The 23,654-nt window shown below is 41.8% G+C and overlaps 1 pseudogene; it reads right to left on the reverse strand.

Moving 5' to 3' along the window:
• Positions 1–3,496: 3,496 nt before the first annotated feature.
• The window catches only part of LOC128779164 (cytosolic beta-glucosidase-like), a 100,043-nt pseudogene continuing 79,885 nt past the window's right edge, over positions 3,497–23,654 (reverse strand).

Below are 23,654 nucleotides of genomic sequence, written 5' to 3' on the forward strand. Positions count from 1 at the left end.
GCAAATTGCTTCAATGTGAGAGCCAAGATTTAAATCCAGATGAATTGGCTCCAGAGCCTGCATTCCTAATGATTACATTACATTTGCCTTACATCAGATACCAATAGCCATTCAGGCAAGGTCATATTTAGCCAGTCATGGATCGGGTGACACTTGTAGACACCAAGAACACCTGAGACAACAGGCCCTGGCTACTCCTACAAGCAGCACTCATGAACTCTCCTCGCCTTTGGGAATCGCTCTTCCCCGTGACCCTAACCCAGAGCTTCTCCACGTCGTCCTGGCTTCCCTAAGGCCCTAATTAAGAAGGTTGATTCTCCTTCATGCTGCCGTAATTCTAAAGCCATCATAAAGTGTCTCAACGTCAAAATGTCTTCTCATTTCATTCTTTAAGGCTCATCATGCTTTGTGCTCAGTACTATCTTCCTCCCAGGACAACTGTAGCCTAAAATATTGCGATCAGTGATGAATATGCGTTCTCCAGGTAAGGTGTATTGCTAGTAATTAAACAGTATTAATTCCATCAGCTTTGATTTATTCTGCTCTTTCAGTAATGAAGCTCAGTATTTTATTTTCTTCCTGCTCAGCACTGAGCCATAGAATTGGTGTTTAAGGATTATCATATAAATCTACTTTTTGGTCAGTCAGTGTTGAGGAATTTTTTCAATATATTACAAATGTATTCATTATTCCCTCGTTCATAAAAATAATTAAAAGCTACAGGCCAAACACTAACTCCCTGAGCACAAAAGCCTGACTGAAACTCCACTGCCAAATACCAAGGTTGCCAGCTTCTTAGTTTATGGGTTTCTTAATGAGAACTCATGCCTTCTCATTCACTAAAGGGCTTAGGTGGACATTTTCTGGTGGTGTTTGCGGGAATTATAAAATGAAAGCCCTACATATCAAAATGAAAATGGGCTATGGTTATCCTCTGCAAGTTTTTAGCAATTCAGAAATGACTGGCCCTAAAATAAAAACAATTATTTAAAAATTATTTAAAAGTGATCCACAGATATTAATAATATGTGTTCATGTTCCCTTAAAGAAAAAAAAAAGCAAGGAAGGAAGGTAGAGAGGAAGAAATACAAGGAGATTCAATCCATCACCGTGATATCCAAGTTTCTCCTTAGATAAAACAGACATAAAACATGTGTTTTACAAGCCTCAGATGACCTTCAAGACATCTAAGTACACTATCTATGGACTTTTAAGTATAATTAACAACTCCTGTTTTTCCACTTACTGAATCCAAGTTCTGTTTCCCTGACAGGCAAAAGCCAATCAATCTCATTTTCAAATGCTAATATAAGCAATTAAAAATAATATTAATTAAAACACTACAAGGGATGTTAGGTTTGGGGCTGGTGGATTTTGTTTTTTCCCTTCAGCTTAACCTCACGGCAATCCTAATTTGAAGGACGAACTAGGGAAGCGCTATTGGTCTGGCCCATCTCTGGGATGAAAAGCTGGCTTTCGGAAGCCAGCCCTGAGCTGCAGAAGGCCACCACACCGGGAGGGAGCTTGGGAGTTGCAGCCATAACGTTTATTTTGCTGGATAGACCCTTTGTGACAGATCCTTTTATTTATAGTGCAGATATTAATTTTCCGGTTTTGGTATCCAGAATACAGTGATCATTTGTATTGTTGTAAAACTTGTAAATATGCCCTGTAGGATAAGTAATATTCAAAGCAACAATCCTAATTAAAAGGAAAACTCAGTTGTCTTACAAGATAATATAAGAGGGCACATAAATTGTAAATAAGATACATGGTAAAAATGAAAAAGACAGGCTGGATAGGAGAGGAATGAAATAAGATTTGGAAATGTGCTTTTTAAATGAACACAAATTGTGAGATAATGTCTCATTGAACAATAAAAATAACAAACCAGCATAAAAGATGTAATAGAATTTCCTATGTAGACCATTTTAATCTTCACATAACTTTCCCCAGTGCATCCACGTTTATTGAGCTACAATGACACTTCTTTCTCACTCTGTCCAAAGTTACTGAGATAGTGTTCTTTGCTGTAAATAATCCCCCGATTATGAACATGAAAACGATCTGGAAATTGACCACAGTTTTTTTTTAAAAAGTGACATAGCGTCTGCTCATGGCCAAAAGTCTCACGAGCAGTTTCTTCAAGTAAGCAGACTGAGAATACAGAAAACCACCTTACCCACCCATCTCCCCCCTGCATAAGACAACTCCACACCTTTGCCCCTTTTTTTCCCTCTATTCAAAAGATGCAAAGAACACTTCCACGGTACCCAACCCACAGTGTACAGGACAGTGAGCAGAGCTGATGCAAAGAAGTGTTGGGTCCAGTAAGCATGCCCTAATGTGACTTCAGGAAGATGCACATGAGTCCTCAGTTTCTCAATCTGCAAAATGGGGTGATAATAATTGCCTCTTACTTTTAAACCTGATATCCAAAAGAATGTTTAGTAAACACTACTTAAATAAGGATGTGACCATCTAAATTCCACTTTGTGACTTTGCTGGAGGGGAGACATGAAGTCCAGAGGGAGCCTTGCATCTGTTACTGAAGAAGCTCAGAAAAACGTGTACCGCACTCCACCCCATAGTCATCCCAGATGTCTCCACTACCACTGTGATGAACGGCTCTGCCCTCTGGTCAGGCAATTCTCCTGGTCAAGCAGTTCGTGCATGTGTTCCTGGGTGTCATCAATGTCCGTTTGGGTCTTAAATTTTTTTTAAATACCCAAAAGTAAAGACCATGCCCTGCTATTTATGTTGCTTTTCTTTTGGTGTCGCTATGGAGTAGGAATCCAGTTTCTGCTAAGTGTCAACATTCAAATATTATTTCTGGCATTCATAGTCTAATTTGTTTTATTAATATATTATTTGCCAAAGTTCATCAGGCAACAGAAAGATGTACTTGATTATGCATAGATGAAATATATGTCAAATTCATCAACACGTCCATTTTATTCAATATGTTATCAATTAATCCCTTCGGTGAATAGAATTAATAACTATATAATGTGACTAACTTTCAATTTTGATCTTGTACATTAGATTAAAGATTAGAAAAATTATGAATCTAATAAAAAAATGATAGCTTGTGTAACCAGAGAAAAAATAGGCTTGTAAAAACAAGAATTCTTATAATAAGTGGTCTTCTGTTAGAGTTGCAAATCATAATAAATTTTGCATTACTTTTTCTAGAACTATTTAAAGAATTTAAATAGAAGTTTCTAAGTCTATTTGATTTCTTAATATAAAAATCAATTTCAGTGGTTTTCTATTCTATTTTTTTAAAAGCCTCATTGATCTAAATGCACGTGGAGGAGAGGCCATCGTTAAATACCTCCCCAGGCACTGCGTATTGGGACTTCACAATCACAGACCAGCTGGGAGGACCTGTTGATTACAAAGGCAACTTGAGGTGGGCTGAGGGATCACCAAAGCGGATTTCCTTTCCAAACGCAGAGGCCTCTTCTCCAGCTGATATGCCCAGCGATTTTGTCTATGGATGTCCTTCCAAGCCATTGTTTCAAATGACCTTGGCATACTCCTTGGCTGATGTATAAGGGACTCTGCCTCTCCCTGGATCTTCAAAATCAACATGGAAGAGACCAAACTGCATGCTGTGGGGGGGTGCTCCACCCACAGGGCCCCCCCCCACCCCCGGCCACCATGGATGAGAATAAGTCTACCAAGACCTGATCTGCTTGGGGAGGAAAGGTGGCCAATCTCTAAAAGGAGAAGGGCCAAGAACCTTTTCCTTAATGGGCTTTCATTGGGTTCATTTTGCACAGGAATACAGGTGAAGCACATCAGTCATTGTCAGGCAGTAAGGATCAAACAATAGATAACATACAAAGAACACTGAGGGCTTATTCTGAGTCTGGGTCAGTTAGTTAAAGGGTTATAAGATTTTGGGAAACAAACTCATTTTAGGCTTGGACCCTTATCATTTAAGCTGAGGGTATAAACAAAGCAGGTTTCACAGGATTTTATGCATTCTTTCTTAGGCCTGATCACCCAGGGGAATCCACCCTTTCCAGCACAGGACTGCAGGGCCCTCTGTCATTGTTTTAGGCTTAAGTCAGGCAGGGGAAGTAAGGCAGCCAAGAGATTAGGAGACTTCTTGCAGACAGAATGAGGACTCAGGCTATGTCAAAGCTGAGGGGCGAGGGTCCATCACCCCTTTTTTCTATACACCCCCCCCGAGTCCTTCTGTCTGGACCTTTTTTGTGACCATGCCTGTCTTAGGTCGTCCCTCCCTTGAGGAATCTTACCCATCATTCGCTAACTGGTCAGGCTCAGGGCCAAGCAGGGTGAAGTGTGCAGAGTGGCACCCCTGCCAGGGAGATAAGCTTTGTCTCCTTAGTGGCTTATGGTCCCAAGGTCTCTGATGCAGCCTTAGCCATGGGGGTTACAGCTTCTGAAACCAGGCAGGGCAGTTCCCAACAATGCTGTACCCCTGGTTCCACTCAAAATTATCCAGAAGGGATCATGCACAGTAAACTTTAAGATCTACTTTATTGAGTTGGACAGCTGAAATTAAAAAAAAGACAGGAACAGTGGCCATGGCTGGGAAGGTTTTATGAAACACAGACAATATCCCTGATGACCAGTGTGGGAATCTTTCTTGGGCAGGAGGTCGCCATGGGAACAGAGAAAAGCCTCTCAATCCCCTTTTCCAATTTCCTGTTTTAACCAAGCAGGAACTTCACTGAAGAAGTCAAATGACATACTATTGTAATTATTTGATTATTTATTCATTAAGACACTTACATTCACTCATTCATTTACTCATTACACATCTTCTCAATATACTACTTTTCAGATACACAGAAACACTGTTTCCTCCTAGTGCCCAGCATTATGTTCAGTAAAGGCGCTGCCCAGCATCTAAATGTAACTTCCAAATAATCAAGAAAGCCCACTGGTAAATTCAAAGAGATGATAACAACATGACTGAGGAAGCCCCAGCACTTACCTTGTGTCCCCCTGAGCAGACAGAGACATGTCTTATAATTCTGGAAATAGAACCTCTGCAATGAAAAGAGTCAGCACACAGTGCTGCCTGTGCCTGTAGCTCAGACTGAGTGGGCACGAAAATGCTCTGGCATCTCCGGCGTCCCACATGCAAACTCAGAGTGGTGCTTAAGTCCCTTGAAAAGAGCCAGAGCAATGACCCACCGCCCCCCGCAAATATGCACATGCACAAACGCAATGTTCTATGGAATTTCATTCGTAGGTGCCCCAAAGCCAACCTACAGATTCCATGTTAAGACATGAAAATGTAGAGAATTCTCTAAGTAAGCTTTACATTGGGTCCATCACTTTGGTCACAGAACTGAGCTCATTTTTATTAGTATTTTAAGTTTGGCAAAACTCGGAGGTTGTGTAGACCTTTGCATTGAGCATTTTCTTTTTTAAAAATACAAATAATAAACCATATCTATTGAGCGCATGCATATCCATTTCTCATTTCAAAAACTAAATTTAAAAGGAGTGTTTGCTTTATTATATATACATATTCTAAAATAAGTTGGGTGAAAATGCACAATCATATAAGAAGCCAAATTTTAATTGTGCCAGGAATTGCTTTTTCACCAAAGTGACTCTTCTAGCTTCAACAAAGGAAGATCCACCCTCTATTTTTTTCTTTACTGTAAATCTATAGTTTTCAGGTCTCTTGGAAGCACTACATCCATATACGACTATGTCTCCAAGTCTTCATAGACAAAAGGTTCCTGACAGGTTAATTGATGCATAACCCCTCTACCTTTGTGCAGGGAGGCGTGAAAAGTGCCTGCCTTAGAAAGGGTCGTATGAATGGCTTCTAGGCAGAAAGAAATTAAGCCAAGCTGTACTGACTCTTTTAAAATAAAGTATTGTTGCAAAATGAACTATGTAACATGCAAACACATCAAGCTTTGCAGGAATTAACACATTTACTAGATATTCCATCTCCTCCTACTTGTCCCCATTGCCATGTGTGTCTTCTCCCCTCTCTGTCAACCACAATCTGCAAAAAACCAGTTTTTTAAAAAATGTTTTTAAAAAATCGAATAAATTCTGGATGGTGTATCTTTACGAATTCAAACAATCAAAGGCAAATATCAGGCCAGAAAACAGCTACCTCCTTTCACTGCCCTGCATTTCAGTCTGGGGACGTGGGAGGAGCTGTATATTTTCTTTCTCATTTGCGGAGCCACTGCCCAGCAAGCACGCCTGCCAGGTATAAAGCCAGACAGTTTCTGAAAACATGCGCAGTCCCACTGATCATGCACAAAAGGACTGATTCATGTGCTCAACCAGGGGATAGAAACGATGCCCTGCCTGCTTGGATGGGGACAAAAAGGAAATCTCGACAATTTCATTGTTAACTGCCAGGAGTTCCGCAGCAGGTACCAAACTGCCCGAGTGACACTGGTGGATGTCTCTGCGTTTTCAGTGCAGGAACAATTGAAGTGGGGAATTACTTAGTCAGGGCTGAGGAGACGGCCTGCTGGATGCCTTCACACCGTGCCCCCACTGGGAAAAATTACAAAACCGTGCTGGAACCGGCACGCCTCTCCTCTTCCAATCTCAAGAACAGAAAGAGACCATCATCACACTTCTTGTCACTGTGATTTATGAGGTCCTAACTCATAGTAGGGAGAAGCCACTTCTGTGGGTTCGCTTTCTTCCTTTAACCAGAGTCGGAGACGAAGTAAACACCGACTTACAGAAACTGCAGATGGATACAAAGTGCACTGGGGTGAAAACGCCACTCACCACAGTCAGAGGTGGGTGTGGACGAACAGGCCAGGGGAAGGGTCTCACAGCAGGTTGAATATAAAGATGCAAAGATAAAGGTATCTACGCCTTGCTCATGTGTTATAGCAATGGCCAGGCAGTTTTAATAAGAAGAACCCTATGCCAGTGTTGTATCATACACACAAATTCACACACACATACACACGCATGTGCACATATAAATGCTGCCCAGTGTTAGCCAAATTGAAAAGGTTGTGGGCACAGCCCTCCATGAGACTGCCTCAATTTCTAAAACCACTTGCAGTTAAAAGGGTTCCCCAAACTACCCTGAGTTTCAATAACTTGCTAGAAGAACCCACAGAACTCACAGAAACTGTTATTCTCACAGCTATGGTTTATTACAGAGAAGAGGCAGATGAACATCAGCCAAGGAAAAGAGGTACCCAGGCAGAGTCCAAGGGGCTCCGAGCACACAGCGCCCACTGCCTGCTCTCCTAGGCACAACTGTGAAGCTATCAGAGAAACCACTAATCCACAGGGCCAAACACCGTGACAAGAACCAGTGGGGAGGTTCAGGGCCATGGAAAAGGCAGAAGACCTCACAGAAGAGAAACAGGAGAGAGAAAGGCCCAGGAATAAATGAGAAGAAGAAATTAATAGCCTCCATATTTGGGGGTTCAGGTAATGTCAGGCTGTGTTGTCTGAGACAACCCGTCTAATGAAAACAAGTAAACATGGTGTATAAAATTTTAAGAGCAAATCTTCGAAACAATGGAAAGCTGACAATTTCGTAGGGGATTAGCATGCCAAAGAGGAAAGTGACACTGAGACTGGCAGACCTGGCAGCTGCTTTTGCCTGATGGGATTTTCTAATCTTAGGAAATCAGAACCTTTTTTTTTGTTTCTGGGGTGAGGACAGGTGTCAAAGCACAGAGCCAGACCATGTCAAAAACCTAGTATGAGACCTCACACACAGAAAACTAAGATTCCCAAAGACTAAACCTATCAGGATAAGGGCAAACCAGTCATTGGAAAGTCACAGGTCACCTTGGTGATACAGAAACCAATAAATCTAGATTTTAGGTTGAGGTGATCCCAGACTGGTAGTACCCCAAGTGCCCAAAAGATGTATGTTTAAATTACTTATGTAGAGATATACTTATATTCTAAATTTCCAATTATTATTACAAATATTTTCAGTGTAATTATCAGCATATAGAGAAATATAACCAGACAGACATGGAAAATGATGATATCTAAAAAATCATCAGAATCAACAGACAACAGAAACAAACCCACAAAGATTTCAGTTAGAATCGTTACACTATAAAATGATCATGTTCCCTATGTTCGAGTCATAGAGACTAACTTGGAGCATCTTGGAGGTCTGGATACCATAAAAAGTGATGCAGCAGATTTGGAAGAGGACCATCTACATGCTGGGGTCTGAGTTCCAGGGGCTGCAGCTCTACAGATGGAAGGGATCTCTTGTTTCTGTCATATTGTAAGGATTAAATGAGAGACTATGGACCTGGGTGCAGTACCCAGCCCATGATGGGCTACTGTGGCTTCCCTCTCTCGCCACCCCATAGGAGAATGCAGGATCCGTAGGAAAAATATACTTTGATGTGTCCTCCCCCACAACCCAACATTTTGATAGAGTAGAAGTGGGATTTACATGAAAACCCTGGCCTGTATAAAAGGGACAACATTCAGACTGAGAAAGGTGAATTTAAGGGTGAAGGGACAGGTATAAACAGACTATATAAATCTGAAAACAGCACTATTTACATCAGCCGACAGACTCATTTCTTTTCTCCAGAGTGGCATATCCAAGTCATGGCTTGGCTTTTTACCTGAGTTCTGAGGTACAGTCCTGAGACCCCCCGAAGCATTGAGTTTCAGGTGTTCAAGCCCCCAAACCTGTGGCATTAGCTGAGCAGGTGCATTTTGGGAATCAGTTCTTGAGCAGCAAATCCTATCCCAGATGGAAGAAACTAGTAGAATGGGTGGGAGCCAAATCTGTAAGGAGTATGTGTCTAAGTCACGGTCCTAACAAGCCCAAAAGACAGGATTCAAAACCACCTCAGATTCAAAGTCATCGAAATGCAAAGCAAATATCTGAGACAAAGACACAGGAATTTATGAGAAGTCTTAGGAAGTGACTACAAAGGGTCATGGAGAACCTTCTATATGCATTAATTTATTGCTAATATGTGGTATATATTATTATTAATATATGGAAGAATCAGGATGATGTAAAGACATAGAGTCAAAGCAAATGTCAAAAACATCTCCAAATGTAGACTCTGACCACCCAAACTGGTTGCAATCTCCTGGGACATAGCTTAAAATGTTCCTTGGTGCCACTGTACTAAAATCAGAATCTCTTGGGGTTATACTATGGGCTAAATTCATATGTTCAAGCACCAGCCTCCTGTACCTCAGTGTATGAACCTTGTTGGAGCAGAAAGTCTGTAAAGAGGGGATTAAATTAAAATGAGGTCATTAGAGTGGGCCCTGACCCAAAATGACTGGCATCCTAACAAAAGAGAGAGACACCAGGGGTGTATTTTCCCAGAGGAAAGACCAGTGAGGACACAGACAGCAGGTGGTTATCCGAAAGCCAAAAAGAGAGACCTTAGAAGAAATCAAACCTGCTGATACCTTGATCGTGGACTTCCAGTTTCCAGAACTGTAAGAAAATTAGTTTCTGCTGTTTAAGCCACCTAGTCTGTGCCATTTTGGTATGGCAGCCCTAGCAAACTAATATAGGTGGAGACCTAGGAATTCCTATGTATAATAAACTCCCTTAGTGATGTTTATACTTAATCAATTTTGAGACTCAAAGCTCTAGAATAAGCTCTGATAGGCCACTAGATTTTCTGAACACAGGTTCCAACCCCAGAGGCTTACCTACCCAGTCTTATAAATATTGGCAAAACTCCCTCAGCTCCTCTCCCTAAGATGGGTAGGCAGAGGAGCTGTGGGCAAAGAAACACAGCTACGTGCAAGCCAGGTCACACCACCTTTCAGAAATGGATGGACACTAAGAGGCGAAGATGGAGACACAAAATGCTCAGGAAGAGGGGAGGGGCACAAAATACCTTTTCATCCTCCTGCTTAGCCAAAGCCTAGCCTTCTTCCAGGCATCAAGAGAAATCCTCTCAACTCATCCTGTGCAATGCGTTGGTTGATCAGCTACCTGAAAGATCTGTCCATTCCAAGCCTGGGCGTGTACCCTTACCTGAAAAAATGGCCTTTGCAAATGTAATTAAGTATTTCAAGGTGAGCTCATTCCTGTTAATGGTGAGTCCTAAACCCATTGACAAGTGTCCTTATAAAAGAAGAGAAGGGAAGAAGGCAATGTGAAGTCAGAGGCAGAGATGGGAGTGATGTGTTCATAAGCCAAGGCAGCCACCAGAAGCCAGCAGAGAGGCAAAGAACAGATTTCCCCTCAGTTTCCAGAAGGACCAATCCCACAGATGCTTGAATTTCAGACTTCTGGCTTCCAGAACTGGGAGAGAATACATTTCTGTGGTTTTAACCCCCAAGTCTGTAGTAAGCTGTTAAGGCAGCCATAGAAAACAAATGCACTAGCAGTTGCCGACTAGACTATGAGCCCCAAACCATCCACCTGATTTCACTGAGGGCTTAGGAGAATCTCCCTCAAGGCCTGTCAAAGCCAGAGAGAGAAGGCCTTCCCAGGACACGCTTGAAGCAGGGCTCCTGATAATCACCCCACAGTGAGTTTTCAAATATGTGCCTCTAAGTTTGGGAACACAAGGGCACTACCACTGGAGGACAGCTTCCGCTGAATACCACTTCCGCAAGAGAGCTGGTACATGGGCCATTCCCCCATTCTTTGGAGAAAAATAAAATAAAGCAACATCAGGAAAATCTAAACATAGAAAATGCACAATAAGTGCCCCCCTCCCAACTCCAGGTGAGTATCAGTGGCTGGACAGCATCTGTGAAAATGCCCAAATAATCCCAACGCAGGAGGCCTCACCTGCGCTGGGAGCTCTTAGTAGCGAGAGCTGTGACTGTCTGAAAAGAGTGTCTCTGAGAACCAAAGGCTCATTTTTAAATATGTTATAGGAAAATGCCAATTAACCAGAAACAAGCAGTACAGATTTCTTAACTATCTGTATTGTCCCTGTTACTTACATTAGACTTTGGCAGAAAGAACCTGCAAATAGCAAGCAGTTGAAAGGGATCATGTAAAAACATCTGAAAAATAAAGTTAATCTGAGGCCAGATAACATATTCAGAATCATGTTATATTTCCCCACCAATATTACTTTTACAACTATTTCTGCTGCAGGGGAGAAGTTCTTGTGGAAACCAAAGTTCTCAGCAAAGGAAGCTCTCTTCCACCAGGAAAGCTTCCTCCTTTCTGCTTTTCCTTCCTTCCTTCCTTCCTTCCTTCCTTCCTTCCTTCCTTCCTTCCTTCCTTCCTTCTTCCCTTTTTCCACTGGTACTTACTTTTCCCTTCTATAAAATTAAGGTCTTAGTATCTTCTCCCTAAGATTGTGGTGGGTATTAAATACATTAATATGTATAAAACTCAATGAGTAATGTGCAGTTTATAGTGAGCACCACTCGATATGCACCACTTGCTGTTACTGTTGTTGTAATTTTTCTTGAAGTCTGGGAGGTCAATGAATGAACCCTGTTTTATCTCCTCCTCCCATCTGGCTTCCAACAGCTTTCAGAGGGTGTAGAGTCAGCATAAAATGCTCGGTGCTGAGAACCAGAGAAATCAGGGCATCGGGGGAAAGTGTAGCATCTGGGGCAGGGTTTGTGCTCTGTGGGAATAGGTCAGTTGTGGGTCATGAGAAATAAATCATTCAGGAAAAGGAACTTAAGGTGGGGCTGCCAGGAACTTGGGTGCTGCTGAAGCTCCTCTGCTTAGAGTGGTCAGCAATGGGGAAGGCATCTCTCAAGGTTTCTGGGATCCTACATAACAACCATTCTATGTTTATCAAACAAATATATATTGTGCTAGGAATTGGGAATATAATGGTAGGCAAATTAAAGAGCCCCTGCTTTTATAGAGCTTAACAGCCAATGTGAAAGATATATCCTCATCAAATTACCATCCCGTGAGCCTTTAATGACAATCTGTGCATAGTTTAATGAAAGAAAAGAAGGGGGAACTGGGAGAAAGAACATATTCACTAACATTTATTGAGCATTTAGGTACCACTTGAAGGGTTTCATGTATGCACTCATCCATTTGATCTTGGCAGCAAACCTATGAGTTAGATAAATCGTATTGTTGTCCCCATTTTACAGAAAAGGGAATTGATGCGCAGAGAGGTGAGGTAACCTTGACAAAACACATCTATCAAGTATGTAGAAGAGATGAAACGCTGGGGCGCAGGCAGACTAACAACAGAGGCTGCAGCACAAGCCATGGCACTACTGAGTCCTGGCAGCATGCTGTAGGGGAAGGTGCATCTTAATCGGCACAGGTGGGAGAATGGGGTGAATGGGCCAGTTTCCTGGATGAACTAGAGCTGAGTGCTCAAGAATTAGTTGGAATTCTCTACACCTATTAGCCAGAGTTCTTTCTTAGCTGGAAGTAACAGAATCTGACCTTGGCTGATGAAGCATAGAAGGGGTCAAGGCAAAGAACAGGCTCAAACTAAGCGTTCAGGAACCATGCCAAAAGCACACCATAGAACTGGCGGGTGGAAGAAACTGCCTTACCTGCTAATAACCCAATGAGCACTAGGTCCTATGGCTCACAGTGCTGCCAACACCCATCTTTCCTGCAACCACAGCAGCCACCAGCATCTCAGCTACTTCTGCACCAGAAACGAGACATGGCAGCCACTGCCATTCTCAAGAGCTAGGTGCTCTGCTGCCATACTCAACAGCACAACAGGTTCTGCCTTCCTCAAGCTGTTCACTTTCAAATGAAATCCTCCCATGAAAAGTCCCATTGGCAGAGACTGGCTCACATGTCTGTATGCTTGCTCCAAAGAAACTTGGAGAATGTCATCCTTGTCTAGACAGAACTCCTAAGTCTGGACATTTCTCAAAGGTGGCAAGTATAGCCAATGAGTGCTAGACATCCAGAAAATATGAAAGATTTTTTTTTTCACTAGCTGAAGAAGGGCAAGAGGATTCCAAGAAAAAGAACAGCATGCATGGAAGATCAGACATGGGAAAGCTCATGGCACATGTAAGGAGCTTCAAGAAGATAGTTCAATGGACCGTAAAGAATTATCAGGAATTTGTGGAAACAGAGAGGAGAATGGTGGTTACTGAGGCCTGGGGATGGGGGGAAGGGGGGCGTTGCTCAAAGGCTGCAACCTTTCAGCTTTAGGATGGGGAAGTTTGGGGAATTTATGTATAGCATGGGGATTAAAGTTAAGAATTCTGTATTAGGAACTCGAGAATTGCTGAGACTAGATCTTTAATGTTCTCACCACAAGGAATAACGGTAATTATGTCAGAGGATGCAGGGTGTTAGCTCATGCTATGGTGGGAATCATTTCTCAATATGTAAGTAGAGCAAATCCACACAATGTACATCTTAAACTTACATAATTTTTTATTTTTATTTTTATGTTTTATAGTTGTTCTAATTATTTCCCCTTTGCTCCTCCCACCTGCCTGCTCCCACATGTTTGAAACAATGTGAATGGATTAGTCAAAGAACATATATGAAGGGACCATGGACATGGACAATGGAGCAGGGATTGACTGTGGAACTTACACAATGTTATATGTCAATTATATCACACACACAAAAAAAATCTGGAGAAAAAACAAATTACCAGGAGAAAGCCACAGGCAGGAGCTGAGACTGTAGATCCTTCTAAAAATTTTAAGGATTTTGATCTTTATCTTATCAGCAATGAAATGTCATTGAAGGAACTTAAGCAAGAGAGTGGACTTTAGCTAATTTGTATTTTTCGAAGATTACTGTGACCTCTGTGGAGAATAGATCTGAGTGTAGCAAGAATGGAATTCCAGAGAGCACTGAGGAGTGACTACAGTTAACACAAGGGAGAGGATGGAGGTTCACTGGGGTGGCACTGGGGTAAGTGAAGACAGAGCGGACCACATAGATTCAACAGATAGATACTCAGATAAAATCAACAGATTGAATATTTCACTGGTGATCAGTGTGAAGGAGATAAGGTAGCAAATTTAGTACAATTTAATGGATGATATGTAAGTCTCCGAGGTAGAAAATGACATAGACAAGTTTGGGGGGAAAGGCATGGAAGATAATAAATCAAGCTGTGGCTATGATGACTTTTAGTTGCCATTTTTGACCTCCAAACGAAGAGGCGAACAGAGAGTTGAATGACTAAGTAAAGAGCGCAAACTAGAGTCTGAGATGGAGATGTAACTTTTGGAGTTATCATGTAGAGGTGGTAATTGAAGTCATAGTTGTGAATAGAATTTACAGAATAAGAAAACAAGATTTTTGTGTAAGTGTTATGGCATTGCATCATTTGAAGGTAAGTAGATAAGCTGAAAAGAGATCTTCAGCAGGGCCAGAAATGTCCTTTGTCCTTGACCTGATACAATCACAGGTGATGCTTTCTGTAGATGTAGTCTGACCAAAGTCACACACTACAAGGGGAGAATTTGAAAATGAATCCCATGGCTGCCTGACTCCAAAGTTCACAATGCTTATATCAGAATAACACGTCAAGATTGCAAACCTAGAAAGATTGCAAATCTAGGACTGAGGGTAACATCAAAGGGTCAAAGCCACTGTGGAAAGCACATAGCAAGACCACATGGAGGGCACAAAGTGGGTGGCGGTGAGGCATGCATCAGTGACATCAGTCCCCTAAGGGCAAAACCTGGGCGTTGAAGTGTAGGGAAAACTCCCAAGGCTCCCCCTCACCTTCTCTAATCCCCTTACATCTCCCTAGGAAAAATTCAAGATCAAACCCAGAAACTTGCCCCCTGAGAGAAAGGGTAGTATTCCATTTAGAGGACAGTAATTGCACCGAGTTTTTCTGGGGTGATAGTTTTGAGGGGGATCAGATTGTTCAGCCATAGCAGAAAGGGGTTGGGGTCTCTTTTTCATGCAGTCCTGAAGTCAGTGGTAAGATGGCACAGTCTCTCCCCCTTGGAACACACTTGGCCAATGCTCACACTTTGTTTAAAGTTTCTCTTTTCCTTATTTGTCAACAGGCCCAGAGCCTCTTGACTTGGTTATGTATAGGACAGAGGCGGGCTTAGTGGGCGGCTATCTGTTGTTCTGGTTCCATTTGCTGGGACTCGGTCTAATGGTGTGACTCTTCATTGTATCGGAAAGATAAGTTCAGAGCTCCTAAGATGAATTTAAGGGAAACTGTGGACTTTTCAGCCTGTTTTAACTCTGGGCTTTAGACTAATTCTAGCTTGTTTCTAATCTAGGCAAATAAATAAATATTAAAATGCCATGTGGTTTAGACTAGCTCACTAGACTTCTGGAGACAATTTGAGGACCAAAGATCCAACTAATAGTCAACTTTTATTTTACTTCTTTTGTCTTTTTAATGTATATATCTCCACTGGTGGTCGGGGGAGGGCTGTAGATGTGAGTCAGCTATGGCAAATTTGGGTCATGAGTTTTCTAGGCAAATACTCTATGATACTCCAAAATTTTTATCTTCAGTTCTGGCATTTCTCTAACCTACAAAAATCTACAAACAACTGATTGTTTGACTTCTTTGGGGGTGTAAATGGCATTTCAAATTTAACATGCATATTTATACACTAATGTTTAATGCAGCATTATTCACAATAGCCAAAAGATGGCAAACACCCACATGTCCCTCATTGGATGAATGGAAAAACAAAATGTGGTGTATAGCTACACGGGATGCTTATTATGCAGTATTAAAGAAGAATAACATTTTGACAATTTTAAAACATGAGTGAACCTTAAAGACACTATGCGAAGCAAAATAAGCCAAACACATGTAACACATATGTATGGTCCCACTTATTTGCATTACCTAGAATGTCAAGTTCACAGAAACAGAACGTAGAGTAATAGTTCTCAGGGTTAGAGGGGAATTTAAATGGGTACCAGGTTTTAGTCTAGGGCAGATGAAAAAGTTCTGGATGTGGATAGAGGTTATGGCTGCACCACGAAGGGAAAGTACTTTCTGCTAATACACTTGAAAATGGTTAAAATGGTAGATTTCACTTAAATATCTTAAAAGGTATTTTAATTTTGAAATTTAAAAAGTTAAATTTAACACTTAAAATTTTAATTATAAATTTTTAAGTAAGTAAATAAAATTCATGCATAAAACAGAACTCTTGGTTTTCAATCCATTCCTCAAGCCTGCCCCTACTCTAGCTTTTGTAGTCCCAATAAACGGCACCATCCCACCAGCTCTTCAGAACAAACACCTACAAGTAAGTTGTGCTTGATTCTCCCTTTTCCTTGTCCTATTCCCTGCTCCTCTGTAGCTGGCTCCGCCTCTATCCACTCTTCTAGCTCTCTAAACTAGCACAGCAGCTTCCTCATTGGTCTCTCTGCCACAATCCTTGCACACAATGTAGCTAGAAAGTGTGAATCTTTGAAAAAATATTTCAGCTATGTCCTTCCTCTGTGTAACTCCCCCACTCAATGGTTTCCTGTTTCACTTAGTGCAAAATTTCAAATCCTTATATGACCTTTAACAACCTATGTGATCAGGCGTCTGCCTATCTTTCCTACATCTTTTCCTTCCTGCCATCCACTTGCCTTTCTCCAGACACACTGGGCTTCTTACTCTTCTCAAATTTTCCCCTTTGATTCCCATGTGAGTATTCGAATCCTGGTATCTCCAAGCTCAACAACCAAGACTTCAAAAGCCATTAACTCCAAGTCCCCACCCAGGACCTGATTCCCTGTTACTACATTTCTGGGCTGTCCCTATTCCAAGGGAAACCAGCCTCTGCTTCCAATTCCAACCTGGGTACTCCAACTTTCCATCTACCGAGATCTGAGACTGCCCATCCCTTTCTGCTGGCCTCCCACTTTAACATTTCCCAAAAGCTTCTCCACAGTCTCAGCTGCTGCTACCAGTCTTTACCTCTGATTCCTGATATATCTCAAAGAACCTGTATTTGACTCTTGGCTGGTTTTCTATGGTATTCCTCTTGGGTGTTACCCCTTTCCTGAGAACTCTGGATGCTCTCAATACCATTGGGCCGTGTCACTCTACTGTCCTGGAAATGGGGCTGAGCTCGATCCCTTGGTTGCAGAAGTCCCTTAGCTACCACAGTAGAGCTCCAGAAGAAAACATTCCACCATATAACCTTATCCCTAGGTCTGAGGTACACATTTTGGAATAGCTATCATTTTTTAGGCCATAAGAATATTGATCCACTTGTATCTAGAAAGAGCCAATCTCTAGTAACTACAGCTACCCAAGATTAACCCTCAAAGAAAGGTGTTGGAGCCCCAGGTGGAAATAGCGGGGTCCTAGATTTCTACAGATGAAAGGCTAAGTTCCAGGGTCTCTGGCTCTGTCAGTGGAAAACTATGAACCATGGGTGAATAAAAATTGGCATAAGTACATGTGAGAGCAAAGAAAAACATGTCGTTTTGCTCTGAGGCTTTAGAACTGTAATGTGTCCAATGGTATCCTTAAATAAATGGACTAATATTAACACTTAGCTTCTCTTAGCTTCTTTCTTTCATTCCTCCTTATAACTACAAAATACTTTATTAAGTATCTACTACACACAAGTTCATTGTCTTAGGCAGACTGATTCTCAGACAGGGGGAAACAATCTAATGTAGACCTTGCCCTCAAGGTCAAGTAATCAAGCAGAACAGCAAGGTTCCCTGCTATGTGCCTTTACTCAACACCCTTAACTTCCCTTTTGTAAGATGAATAAGATGTGAAATTAACTATTTGTTCAGTGCCTGCCTTGTACTCCAGACTCTAAGCTCCATGGGGGCAAGAAGCACATGATCTTATATTCCCAAAACTTAGCATAGTGGCTGGTAAAGAACAGGTGTTTAATGAATACTGCTTAAATAAATTAATAACTACAAATAAATACAGAATACTGAACATAATGTTAGCAATGTAAGAATAGGCTAAAAGAATGTTTATTCTTTTTCTTTATTCACCTATGGGTGAAAAGACTAGAGAAAGTTAGTTCTAAAGATGGCAAGACTATTTTCTTGATCGAGTTGACAAAATTCAACTCCAAATTTCCCCTTGTCCAAATAAAGAGAAAGAAATATCTTCTGTCAATCTGACCAGCTTGTAGGAGACCGTTGCTCTGTGTGGCGTGGGCCCAGCTCCCACTCTGAAAAGCCAGTGGGGAGCGAGGTCCTGCACACAGGACCCATGCCCATGGACAGGTTTTCCCGTGGGGAATCAGGCCTGCACTGTATCTAGGCTGCAATGAGACTTGCTTTTGCTGAAACTCCCTCACCCTGAATTGAGGCAGCAAAGGTTGACTGCATATGTTTAAAGTAACTTCCTAAAATCTATGCTAAACCTTCCAAGGAGGAGTGTAACCAGTTCAACCACTTTTCCCTTTGCATTTGCAAATATCCTTCCTTTTTGATGTAATTAGCAACATCCTCTCCTTTGTTTTCTGTAAAAAGTAACCACCTGAAGCAAACTTGTGCATAATAAATAAGGACTATCTTCAGTGTAATGTGCCCAGAAAGTAACAAAAGCCTGTCATGTCAAGGGTGGGGGCGCTCTCCTCTAGAGAGAGTGGCTATGCCGTCCCTTGTCCTCCACAGGACTTGGTAGTCCATTGCAGCCACAACACACGGATCCCGAGGGCTGGGATCTGCATCACCAGCTCACTGCTCATTTTGTACGCCAGAATATTTTTCCGGGATCACTTGACTTCAAGATCATGTCCCTTGTCAGTTACTGATATTCCTATACATATACAATAAATGGTGAATAATTTATATTAGACGCTCTTTAAAAAGCCATTCTCAGAGGAGTCAATGACACCTTTTGTTAATGACAAAGGGAGAAGAAGCAAGCGTTAGCATTATCCTCACCACAGTAACACCACAAAAAACACTTCAAGTGCTTGTTTACTGCAGCCACTGTATCTGCATAGAGTCAAAACATAGAAGAAATTGAGTAGTAGAGAGTTGAGAAGAAAGAACAATGACACCTCTTTAAGATGCTACGGTGTAAGTTTTCACATTGCTGGCACCAAGTTCAAGCCCAGGTGGGTACACTTCACCCAGACTGCCTGTCCTGGCCTACTGTACAAGTCTTGCTAGTCTGCTTTTTAAGGACAAGGAAGGACACTGCTTGGTGATATGGCCACAAGCTGTTCAGGGAAGAGACTTTGCTCAGCACATTTCAGCTACTGAGCGAGGCTGGGTTCGTTGCAGAGAGCCACATAAAATAAATAATCATGCAAAAGCAGATTTGTTCTGATAGGGCTCTGACAGCTGCTCCGAGAGGTGGGTCCTTGCAAGCCCATCTTTCAACAGTGAACTGACCCAAAGATCCAGGAAAGCTCCAGACAGGACCATATGGCCTGGAATAAAAACATATTTCAAACTCTGTTTATTATGCATATCTTTCAAAGGTTCGCTACTCTGTGATGAAACATTGCACCTGCAAGGCTTTAATAAGCTTCCCAAGCTAGTGCAATTATAAAATTGCAGGCACCTGAAGAATTTGTCTTCTCTAACACTTGGCCATGTACTGCCCACCAATGGCTGGTCTCATTCTTTTTAATTACACAGGTTTGCAGTATTTTGTAAGCTGCGATCAATACTTATTCAGATAATAAAATTCCTTATAGACCTCAGAGTGAGGGCCATGAAATATCTCTCCTCCTAAACTTTGGGGACTCCAACATTATGGCATAAAAGAAAGCAGGCATTCAATCATGCAGCCCTGCAAAGACAGGAGAGCATTTGACACGCATTTCAGATGAGCTTTCTCCATCGCAATGGCAGAGGAGGAGGGGCGTGAAGTTTCCCTCTACAAGTGAGCTCTGTGGCTCCACATCCAGTTCCAGTAATTGAGAGGCCATGTGTATTCATTATTCACTCAACAAATACTCACTGAGCAACTATTATGGGCCAGACTCCAGGCTAGGTGTGGTGGTTCAGAGGTAAACAGCATGCAGTTCCTGCCCTCAGGAGCTGAGTCCCACTGAGAAGACAGACCCAAAAAGCACTTGTTTGGGAAGACAAAAGGACACTGTGGAGTGATTTAGCCCTCCTGGGAAGTTCAAGGACAGCTTTCCAGAGGAATAGACATTCGAGTCAAAACTTGAAAGATAACGAAGAGTTCACTAGCTAACCAAATAAAAGAAGATACAAGCCAAGCCAGAGTTAGAACTTTGTCCATGTGTCCGTGTTAATGGCCTCTCCCAAGGCCATGAGCAGAGTGATTCAGTTTGAGGCTCTGAGACCTACTTCTATCTCTACCTCTAATTAGCTTATGCATGAACCAGACACACGTGTCCAAAGTTGCTCATATGATCCAGTGATTGGTATAAATTGGATGATCTTATAGGTCTATTGGCACTAAAATCTCTCTAGGGTTCTTCCCAAACTAAGAATCTGTATGAAATTTGGAACTCTTTTAGTTCTCCACCCCAAAACAGTGCAGAGTGGTACATCTTGGGATTTTAGAAACGTATTTATGTAAGATGGCTTAACCTAACCATTACACAGAATGATGAAGTAGCTAAGTTTCGACTGCTAAGATCCTGTCTTATTACTCTTGAGCCCATGGACCCACATCAAATGAGCCTTTGAATTGTATCATGGAAGGATTATATTATACTCAATCTTCAAAATGAATAATGTAGGATGGCCAATAATGGCAGATGAAATAAAGATTTTTACTATTTTTACTATGAAACTACATGACAGACCAGGAGACACGTGACAGAAGTAACCGTGGCTTCCTACAGGTACGGAAGATGCCATCGGTAATATGCTAGAAGATGAGTTTCTTTGACCAGGGCTTTTTATTTGACAAGTGCATGAAGGCACAAAAGAAAGGAAGAGTGTAAGGGAGGGAGGAAGGAAGAAGGAAGGAAGTAAAGGAAGTAAAGAGAGATAGGGAAGGAAAGAGGAAGGAAGACAGCTAGAAACATCTGCCTACCACAATCAACAGTATCTCTACACTGTGTTCGTCTCCAGGTTCCCAACAATGGCTCACAAGTGTGTAACCAGAGCATCTTTCAAGTCTGTTCAGACTTGAAAGGCAGAGATGTTAGCAAAAGACGGCACGTGACATTGCCCAGGTACATAAAAAAAAGGAACAGCTCTAAATTATTTATAAAAATCATGTTGTTCACATCAACTCTTAAAGATTGATGGTATTATGTCCATTATATGGACACAAAAAATGAAGTTCAGAGGAAGAAATGTGTTCAAAGCAATTTTAAAAAAAACAGGTAATGGAGAAAGAATTGAAACCCAGACGTCTGTCCCCAAAGTCCATACTCTTTCCAAGACCCTATCATGCCCTTTTCCTGATTCATCTTCATGGGAGTTCATACCTCTGCTTAGGAGGTAAAGAACAGCGATGTTTTCCCCATCACATTTATCCTTTGAAAGACTGTTAATCACAGCTGTGTAGGTGGCCACAGCAGAGGAGTGCGGAGAAATTCTGGACAAGTGCCTGACACACAGCACGTGACTGACGGGGCATATCCCACCAGTGTCTCTTTTTATTTGACTGCGCTGCCTCTCATATATCAGTTCATCTTTTCTGATTCAGTATTAAAAAGACAAAAATATTTCTAAAAGGCGTCAAACAAAGGGAAATAGAGCAGGGAATATGTGTGGGAGTTGAAAACCTTATATTTTACTGGGAACTACAGGGCTGAGAAACAACAAAGACTTTTGTTTTCTTTGGCTTATGCCAGGTCTCTACAAGTTTTAGAATTCTATTGTTTTTCTTGATAAATTTTGGCTTTGTTTAGATTTTTGTAAATCCACTCTTTTATGAGCTACTTCGCTGAAATTAAAGAAACTTACAGATCACCTCTCTCAATCTTTCCCTGACCACCTTCAAAAGCAACATTCCTGAATAAAGGACAGGGTGCATTCACTCCCGTTTTGGAGCTAATAAGAGAATAGTAACTCACATTCACTGAGTGCTTACTGGATACCGAGCACTGTTTTATATGCATGTTTCATTAGCTCTTTCTAACAATCCTGTAAGGTGAAAACTCATATTGCCATTTTACAAGATGAGAAAAATGAGACATAGGGAGGCTATGTCACATGCCTAAGGTCATGCGTTGGATAGTACATCGCAAGCATGGTCTCTTGTAAGCCTCTTGTAGAGTGGAATGGATTGGCAACTTGGAGGTGATACTTGACGGATGCCAACATTACCGTTTCATTGAGTACAATATTTATTCTTTCATTCAATCAACAGTCATTGTTTTTGTTTGAAAACACTGGGAATACAGACACAAGGCGAATATGATTCTAATCCTTGCAGCTTCCTCTGTCTGACAAGGAAGAGAGTCGTTATGATACCGTGTGATCAGGACAAACACTGGGTGTCGTGGGTCACAGAGGGAGACTCCAACTCAGTGAATTCGTAGAAAAAAAGGATGTCAGACAAGGCTCCTTTACAGTAGGTGATGCTAAAATAATCTTGAAGGGCAGGTGGAAGATAATGAGGAGTAAAAGGCCAGAAAGCACAAGAAAAGACAAGGACGTGTTCCGGGAACTACATCTAATTTGGTGTGACACAGGTATCGATAAAGGCAAAAGGGCAAGGAAGACCTTGGGGAGGTGCGTAAAAAGTGTGTAAAAAGCCGTGTCATGGGAGGACCTTGCTTGTCATGCTAAGAAATTGGAATTTTATGCTGAAGGCAATGAGAACCCACTGGGGAGGTTTAAGTAAGGGAATGAGAAGACTGAATTTGCACTTCAGCACCATCCTCCTGCCAGCAGACTCAGAGACTAGAGATGCAGAGGCCAGTTAGGAGGCTGCTGAGGCCTGGTATTTAAGGAAATTGCAATGGGAGGGGCCAGATACTAAAAATCTGAAGGAAAAGAATCAGATCTTTCAGGTCACAAATTGGAAGAGTTTATGATTACTTCAGTTTTATAGCTGTATTAACTGGTTTAATAAGAAGGAGAATTTAATAGAAGGATCTGGTTAGGGCAATTCATGATGATAATAAACATGAGGTTTTAAAATTTACCCATGAAATTGAAAGATAGTGTTGTATTATTTCTTTAAACAACCCTGTGAAGTGGGTGTCATCCTCATCTCTCCTGGGACCATTGAGTAGAGAGATGAAGTGACTTGTTTAAGCCCCACAAGTAGGAGAGGGAAGAGCTAGAAGTGGAACCTTTTCTAAATCTCATTTCATTTTCACTACATAATCTGATACACAGAATAACAGTAGCAAAATAATAATGATGATGGTTAATGTGTGTTGAATGTCCACGCCCTCTTTTAAGAACTTTATGTTTATCAACTCAATCCTCACAACAACCCTACAAGTAGATATTATTATCTCCATCTTACAACTGAAACAAATGCATGGAGAGGTGCCAGCAATGAGCTGTACCAGTTGGGGCAAAAAGTGGACCTGTCTCCATCTCCCCTGTGGGGAGGGAGGGTCTGGTGTCACAGCAAATGGAAGCACATCCTTGTGTTTCATACCAGAGCCACAATTCTGTCCGAGCCTGGAGCTAAGGAAAGATGCAGACCCTGGCCCTCATCGCTTTAACCAATGTATAAAAGACGGGAGCCATCCCCCCAACATTACCCCAATCCCTTCAGTGTGCAGATGAGGATGCTGGGGTTGCCTCTGAAAGCCAGTGCCAGGCTCAGTTCTCCACTTAGAGCACAGGTGGCAAACACAAGGCCCGTGGGCTGAATCCGGCCCTCCACCTTGTTTCTACCTGGCAGCAGTGCTGAGCTCCTGGTCCCTAGTTAGGGAGTAGT

Source organism: Desmodus rotundus, chromosome 4 (genome assembly GCF_022682495.2).
Source record: "Desmodus rotundus isolate HL8 chromosome 4, HLdesRot8A.1, whole genome shotgun sequence".
In the NCBI taxonomy this organism is placed as follows: Eukaryota; Metazoa; Chordata; class Mammalia; order Chiroptera; family Phyllostomidae; genus Desmodus; species Desmodus rotundus.